Source organism: Oryzias melastigma, linkage group LG24 (assembly GCF_002922805.2).
Source record: "Oryzias melastigma strain HK-1 linkage group LG24, ASM292280v2, whole genome shotgun sequence".
Classification (NCBI taxonomy): domain Eukaryota; kingdom Metazoa; phylum Chordata; class Actinopteri; order Beloniformes; family Adrianichthyidae; genus Oryzias; species Oryzias melastigma.
In genome coordinates this window covers 6,778,590-6,786,868 of record NC_050535.1, presented here as the reverse complement: position 1 = coordinate 6,786,868, position 8,279 = coordinate 6,778,590, and the positions used below count along the sequence as shown (strand labels likewise).

The window sequence follows — 8,279 nt, the reverse complement described above, 5'->3', positions numbered from 1 at the left end:
CAAAACACCTAGCATGTAGCTAAAAAAAAGCTAAACATCAAAATAGCTTAAAATTTTGAAAAAAGCCAAAATTAGACAATTTCAGCTAACATGTTGCTGAAATATTATCTAAACTCCAAAACAACATAAAAAACTAAAAAAAACTCTAAATTAGCCAAAACAGCTAGCATTTAGCTGAAATATTAGCTAAACTTTAAAATAGCCTAAAAAATCTTAGTAAATTCAATTTAAAACTTTAAAATTGTAACTTTTTAAACATAATTATGAATAACAAAAAGGAAGGAATATTATTCCAGAATAAATCAACATTAAATAACTTTCAATATTTTACTCTCCATAAAATATACTTTCTCAAAAATATAGAAGTTTGAAATAAGCACAAGATAACATCGGGCCATAAATAACAATAAAATAAAATGATCTGGAGGGCCGGATCCGGCCCCCGGGCCTTGACTATGACACATGTGATCTATAGTGTACTTGCTGTACTATATTACACCTCATGGAATACATTTTTAGTGTACTGTATCTTATTAAGGCTAATTTTTAACAACCGTCACATTAAGTAATTTACCATGAAAATACTTAAAAAAAAGATGATATGGAAAGTTTGTTGCTGATCCAATATCATACATACCCTAAACTTTGCAACAAATACATAAGAAGAACATATCAAATGCAATGAAAACCCTCTTTAAAGGAAAAAGTGATTGCAGTCAGAGACTGCAGAGGTTTGTAGATTACTGTACTTGTAGTTCCCTCTTTGGTGATGCCACGAGTGTAGCTCCACCGCCCTGCTGCAGGTCATACAACAATGAATCCCCTCAGCAATACAGAGAGAAGATGAGGGAGAAGTGAAGAGGAAGATGGCGAAGATCTCTGCCAAAGGTTTCTCAAGAATGCTACAATCTGATCACTGTGACTCAAGGACCTGCTAGACGTGTGACAAACAAGCTAGCAGAAACAAAAGTGTGGGAGAAGTTGGGAAACCATCGGCCATTAAAATAATCCTGGATACACAGAAACTTTAGAAAACCTATTCGTTTTATACAGAAATATACAATATGAAAGCATTTTTTAAAAATTCACTTTTTTTTGGCGTTTAACAAAACATTTCTACTATTTTGAAGAAATGATGTTTATTGCTGTTTTTTCATAATAACTTGCTTATAAAAAACAATTTTCAATACTTTAAAGAGTAAAAACTCCAGAAAGTTTTTTCTTTAAACAAATTACGTTACTTTATTGAGAAATCTATTTGTTATTTTTAACTAAAGAATGAAAATTGTGTTTTTAAAGTTTCCGTATGACTTTTTTTTTTGTTTAAAAAATGTTCCCAGTTGTGTTTTAATTATGATTATGAAGTTTTTGACCAAAATCCAACAACCTAAATGTCCTAAAAAGGCATTTTTCTTGTAGATCTGAAGCCTCTGTTTCCAAAATCTCCTCTGAGGGGGCGTGGCTTTTAGAGCTGAGTAGCCCCGCCCCTGATCTTCCTCCTGTCTGATCATGATAGCTCTGTCTTCGCTGCTGCTATCGATATCAGTAATGTCCAGCCGTATTGATTCTGTTATGTGCAGCAGAGATGTTGTCAGTTTGATTGACAGCAAATTATAAGGAGAAATATTTGGAAATGCAAAAACAAAAAGATTTCTTCTTACATTTGTTCTCTTTGATGAGAATAATGTCACACATACATGTTAAAAAGTCAAAAAACTGGATTTTCATCTTTGAATTTTAAGCAAATTTTCGATTTTTGAAAAAATTAAGGAATTTTTAGTGTGTTCGAAAAATATGGAAGGGGTCATTTAATTGGCTCGGATTTCTTTTTGTTTAATTAGATTTAAATTTCTGGCAGAAATTCACCAACAACAGTGAAATTAAGTGCTGATATTACACTAATGAACTTCTGTCAAAAGTTAAAATAATTATATTTTCTTTTAGGGTTTGTGTTTTGCAAATTGACCAACAGTTCATTTATGTTAATCACAGTAGTAACAATAGCATAAATGCAAATCTTATTTTTTTAAAGGAAGACTTTGTGGTTCCCACTGGGTTGTAGACAGTGAAAAATCAACTAGAATGTCTCCTCCAGAGTTGAAAGTTCCAGCGATCCCGCCCACAAGTAAGAGGTGAATTTCTAATGAACTACTGCTGCCTTACAGCTATCTCCACTTGTTTCAGCAGAGATTTTATGCCGTTCCTGCACTGAAAAGAATGAACCATTGGATCAATACACGAAAGTTCTGCAATTTGTTACATTTTAAAAAGGTAATTTTCATTTAATTACATTTTTAGTTGATGGTTTATTCAACGTAGAATGTAATTTGATAAAAACAATAATATTTTTAAATGTAACAAATTGCAGAACTTGTGTTAATTGATCCAATTTTTATTTTTTACATGTGACACAACCCTGTATTTAATCCAGGTTGGGGACTAGCACTGAGGACACTAGTGCTGATAGTTGAAGATGCTGAAAGTGATAGCTAAAAACACTGAAGCTGATCGCTGAAAATGCTGAAGTTGATAGCTGAAAATGCTGAAAATGAAGCTGAAATCACTGAAGCTATTTGCTGAAAACGTTGAAAATGATAGCTAAAAAAATGATAGCTGAAAACGCTGAAAACAATAGCTGAAAACTCTGAAAATGATAGCTGAAAAACTGAAAATGATAGCTGAAAACGCAGAAAACGATAGCTGAAATCACAATATTTAAAAAAGGCTGAAAATGCTGAATCTGAGAGCCAGTTAACATATTAGCTAGATGCCAAATTACCCCCCCCCCCTCCAAAAAAAAACTAAGGTTAGTTAAAACACCTAGCATGTAGCTGAAAAATAGCTAAATATGACAATCGCCTAAAAAAGTGAAAAAAGCCAAAACTAGCCAATTTCAGCGAAGATGTAGCTGAAATATTATCTAAACTCTGAAACAGCCAAAAAACTAAAATAAAAAAGTCTAAATTAGCCAAAACAGCTAGCATTGAGCTAAAATATTAGTTAAACTTAAACAGCCTAAAAATCTTAGTAAATGCTAAAATTGTCCAAAAAGCTAGCAGAATGCCAATTTTTAAAACTTTAAAATCGTAACTTTTTAAACATAATTATGAATAACAAGACGAAAGGGCTTTTATTCCAGAATAAATCAACTTAAACCTTAAATTACTTTTAATAGTTTACCCTCCATAAAATATATTTTGTCAAAAATATCTAAGTTTGAAATGAGTGCAAGATAACATCGGGACACTCGGACCTGGGCCTACTTGAGGCGACATATAAAGGGTCTTGCACCCTTTGTATGTCGCCATTGCACCCTGGTTCTCCTTTTTCCAGTCCTTCATGCAGCCAACTGCAGAAACTAATTCCTAGAAAGCATTTCTTTTGGCTTCACGATTAAAAGACTTCTGCAATGCTTTTAAAATAGATTAAAATATGATTAGAGTAGGTCTTTGAATCGAGGAAGGTCACTAAATAATATAAGGTGTGTGCAAGAATTTAAGACTTCATAAGAAGATGAGGGAAAATTGCAATTTTGCTTAGTCACAAGGACACAAATGGATTGAAGAAGTCACTCTGAGCATTGATCCACAACATGCCTGATTCTTCAAGAAGATTTGGTTTTAGTCACCATTTTTGGATTCCAAAAGTCATTTTTTAATGCTAACAATGAGAGAAGAGTAGGATGGAATTAATTAAAATAATCAGACACACAATTCCATAATACCAGAGAAAGCTGCTGGGAGGCTTGAATATGTAACCTATGCAAATGAGTCCAGAGAGAGGTAAAAGCCTCCCAGCAACAGATTTAAGTTAGTGAGCCATTCTTCGATAAAAAAAAAGCATGTGTGGCATACAAAGCTTTAACTGCTGGTTAAATTTCACAGGGAAAGACCTCCAGTATCTGTCTAGCCAAAAGCGTTTCAATCTGACAAGCAGGTTAAAAACAGGCTGTATTCCATGGTTCGCCTTGCACCGTGAAGATTTATATCTGCTTCTCTTGCATAGGCCCAGTGGAAGCACCTTATCAGCATCCGCCCCCATGAGCAGCTCTTCATAGGCGAGTGCATCAGCTGGAAGTAAAGGTACAGCAGTGCAGCCCCCCGCCCCTGAGGATTGAAGGCTATTTAATCCCCAGGGGGACGTGAAAGGAACTCTTTGATCGGTGCCACCAGAGTCCAAGCATGGATGAACACAGTCATTGTGGGGTTTAAATGTGAGAAACTGACCAGCGTGTGCAGGAATGTGAGCCACCTCAAAACAAAGTCATCCATATTTATGCTCCGAATTAGAGTGCAATTAAAATGTATCTCAGCGATGAAATGAGAAGATCCTACGGAAGTGTATGTGACTCGTAATTAAAAATGAAAGTCAATACTGAAGAAATGCTTTTTCATTTTCACAATGCAACTGCATTACAGTTTATGAATTTTAATTTTTAAATTTGATATTTCTAGTTTAATTTTGGTACGAATTTACCAGAGAAATAAAAAAAATGAAATGTTAAATGCTATTTTCTTGTCATTTTAATTATGTCACAGAATGAGTGGTGTTGAACAAAAAAAATGGAAAAGCTGTTCAGAGAATTGCTTTTTCATTTTGTGAAAAAACCAGTAATGCAGTTACATTGTGAAAAGGAAAAAGCATTTCCGTTGATCCATTTTAATTTTTAAATTTGATATTTATAATAGAATTTTGGTCCAGATTTTGAAATTAAAATGCAAAAACAGAAACGTTTTTTTCATTTTCACAATCTAACTGCATTACGTCAAAAATGAAAGTCTTTCTGTTGAAGCATTTTAATTTTCAAATTTGATATTTCTAATTGTATTTTGGTACAAATACACCCGAGAACTTTTTGAAAAAGAAAGGCAAAAAAGGCATTTTCTTTATCATTTTAATTGTGTCACAGAATGAGTGGTGTTGAACAAGAAAATGGAAAAGCCGTTCAGAGAATTTCTTTTTCATTTTATTGAAGAGACAAGTAATGCTTTTACATTGTGAAAATGAATAAGCATTTCTGTTAATCCATTTTAATTTTCAAATTTGATATTTATAATAGAATTTTGGTCCAGATTTTAAAATTAAAATGCAAAAACAGAAACGTTTTTTTCATTTTCACAATCTAACTGCATTACGTCAAAAATGAAAGTCTTTCTGTTAATCCATTTTAATTTTCAAATTTGATATTTATAATTGAATTTTGATACAAATTTACAAAAGAACTTTTTGAAAATGAAAAGTCAAATGCCATTTTCTTTTTCATTTTAATTAAGTTACAGAATGAGTGGTGTTGAACAAGAAATAGATAAAGCCGTTCGGAGAATTTCTTTTTCATTTCATTTAAGAGACAAAAAAATGCAGGTACATTTTAAAAAGAAAGTGTCTATTCGCACGTCATTTTTGAAAAACGTGTGGCCAGAGCTAAACTTTTTTCTTAGTCGCACAGACCCAGAAAAATTTTATTTAACACATTTAGGAGTTTTAAAGTTAACTTTAACTATACGTTTAATTTTTAATACATGCGGCCAACAACAAAATCCTTAAAAATCACTTAAAATGTGTGTGGCTAATGCAGCAATGGGATCTTGGCTGCATGTATTACATGAATTTCCATCACTTTCTGTGCTGGTAAATACGTGTGAATAACATCCACCTTTTGAAAATGAAAAAGCATTTCCAAAATTGACTTTTATTTTGTATTATGAGTCACACATGCCTCCATAGAACACTGCTGGGGTTTTCACTTCTGTGTAAATGACGATCAAAACCAGAACGGGTGACGGAGCGGTGATGCCATCTCTCCTCTCACTGAAGAGCCGTAAGAGTCACAAGATCTGTAAAATCCCCTCCACAAATAACAGCAAATGCTTTTAAACTGTGGGGTGATTGTAGCACCAAAAAGAAGAAAAAAAAAAACTAATTACATGGAATCAAGTAGGTGGTGTGAACATTGACTTTGAAGCTGTGTCTGGTTGCGTGGGTCTGCACACCAGCACTCTGAAGTGTGAGAAAATCAAAGAGAATGGCAATCATCATGCTACCATCTGGGCCATTAACATAATTATGAAGAAATCCCGGGTTTCTGTGAAAGTCTGCAGAGCCTCACAGCATGAAAGGAATGCTTATGGAGCGGAGGAAGAAGGCTTCACCTGACAGGTATGCAAGCTGGCTTCCCCTTGAAGCCAGAGCCCTCTCTGGGCTAATATCAAGAAAATAAGATCTCAGTTGGACAGCGTGCTGTCTGCATATATTCCTGGTTTAAATGTGAGCAATTACATTATTAAAAAAAACTTTATTTTCTTCTCGAGGGCCAATCAGAAGGGGATAACTTTGCGTAACCCGGTTACTCAAGAGGAATAGATTGGAATGGCAAATTGCCTCATTATAATGTTCAAACAGCTCCTGCTTCTTTAGCTTGTCGTGACTAATAGGGAAAAAAATACCCTTGGTGCCGTTGGAGAGATGTACTTTTATTCTCATCCATGATCAGACCGTGTAGATTTTTTTTCTTTTTTTTTCAGCGAGACCACAAAAGAGATGAGTTTACACACACCCACTCACTTGTAACCCACAGGGGCCTCCGTGTGAGCTGACTGGTGTGTTTATTCAAACACCGTTTGTGAACTTCCAAATGCAAAGGGGACTTTATGCAAAAGAGAGATAACCGCTGCAAAAAGCTTCCTGTCATTCTCTCCCTTTCTCTCTCCGCCCGCCCTCCCTCTCTCCCTCACACACTGACTGGTGGAAAGATAGCATTGACATGGAGAAGGAAACCATGGAAACGAGAAGCTGATGCACTTTGAATGGTAAGGCCTTGAAAAAGAAGACATTCATTCAGTTCAGTTGCCCTGCACGAAAGGCTCATCTCTACTGCATTATTTTGAACTCTACAAGTTATTTTGACATGGCTGGCTCCAGAAAGCCAGAGGCGCTCTCACTACATCACCCTATTATGTCAGGATGACTGTGGCCAAGGATGTCTCAACATGTGCAAAATGTATAAGCCCATTCCTTTCCTTAGTAAAAACGGCATTCATCCCTGCAAGTGCAGCACAGTATTTATGACTCCCTTCAGCAGTTGAGTCCAGGATTTTTATATTTCTCACATCAAAGCCATGCCTTTGAACATAACTTGCAAAGTTAGTAATGGCCCGCGTGTCCTGAGCAGTGCTCTCAGTGAAATCCCTGGGACCTCAGTGGAAATACATTCTTCAGAGACGACAATTAGTCAAGTGAGACAGTAATTAGGACCTCTCTGCACACTGTCAGTTCCAGTTAGCTCTGACTGATGCCTGCAAATCCCTCCCTCCAGCAGCCGCAGTCAGCCAGACTTACCTCCGGGTGCTGCGCCCCAGTCTTAACTTTCAGTTAACGCCGAAAACAGCCGCCGATTTCGGCCGCCGCAATTAAACTTGAGAAGAAATGAGAAACGGGACCGGTCTTGAAGTTTAATCGCGGCAGAGAAATGGCATCGCGGAGCGCGGAGGGGCTGACACTAAAAACCACAACTGCTCGATATAAATTGAATCTTATACAGTGATTGTAGCACTGCACTCATCTGCTGCACTAATGTAGACTAAGAGAATAATGAAGGTGTAAATTGCTGCAATATTTTATTAAATGGTGAGAGAGACACTGCTCAGATATCAGATCATGCGGTTAAATTGCTCAAGATCACGGCGAGGTGTTAAAGTTCTTACTTAAGGATACAAAATAATGATTTGTAGCAAATATTGTAAAAATATTCACAGGAAACCATTTTTAAATACAGATTTAAAGCTATGTGTTCATAAGAGTGTGAATGTGCGTGTGAATGGGTGAATGGGTCTGTGACTGTGAAGCGCTTTGGGCCCTCGAAGGAGGGTAGAAAGCGCTATACAAGTATACGCCATTTTACCATAAGAGGCGAATCTAATATGAGTTTAATATATACATATATATATGTATATGTATATATATATTTGTATGTGTGTGTATATGTATATATATATATATATATATATATATGTATATCTACATATATATATACATATATATGTATATGTATATATATATTTGTATATGTGTGTATATATCTATCTATATATATAGGTATATATGCGTCTGACAGTGTTTCGCTGGCCGGGCCAAATCCGCGGGCTGTAGTTTGGGCTCTAAATTATCCAATTCAAGTTGTTCTAATATGAACGATTCTCTGAATCTCCTATGTAAATATATATATATATATATATCTGTATATATATACATATATAGATATATGTAGTATATATATATACATA

The 8,279-nt window shown here is 35.2% G+C and overlaps 1 long non-coding RNA gene across 2 annotated transcripts in view; it reads left to right on the top strand.

Annotated features, from left to right (window-relative positions):
• The window catches only part of LOC118598151, a 25,046-nt gene that overhangs the window by 2,108 nt on the left and 14,659 nt on the right, over positions 1 to 8,279 (top strand). The window contains exons 2-4 of one of the 2 annotated variants that reach the window (XR_004947263.1): positions 2,033 to 2,132; positions 4,006 to 4,082; positions 6,754 to 6,806. This is a non-coding gene — a long non-coding RNA (uncharacterized LOC118598151). Of the gene's footprint in view, positions 1 to 2,032; positions 2,133 to 4,005; positions 4,083 to 6,749; positions 6,807 to 8,279 lie in introns of both variants that reach the window. The other variant, XR_004947264.1, reaches the window with a different exon arrangement.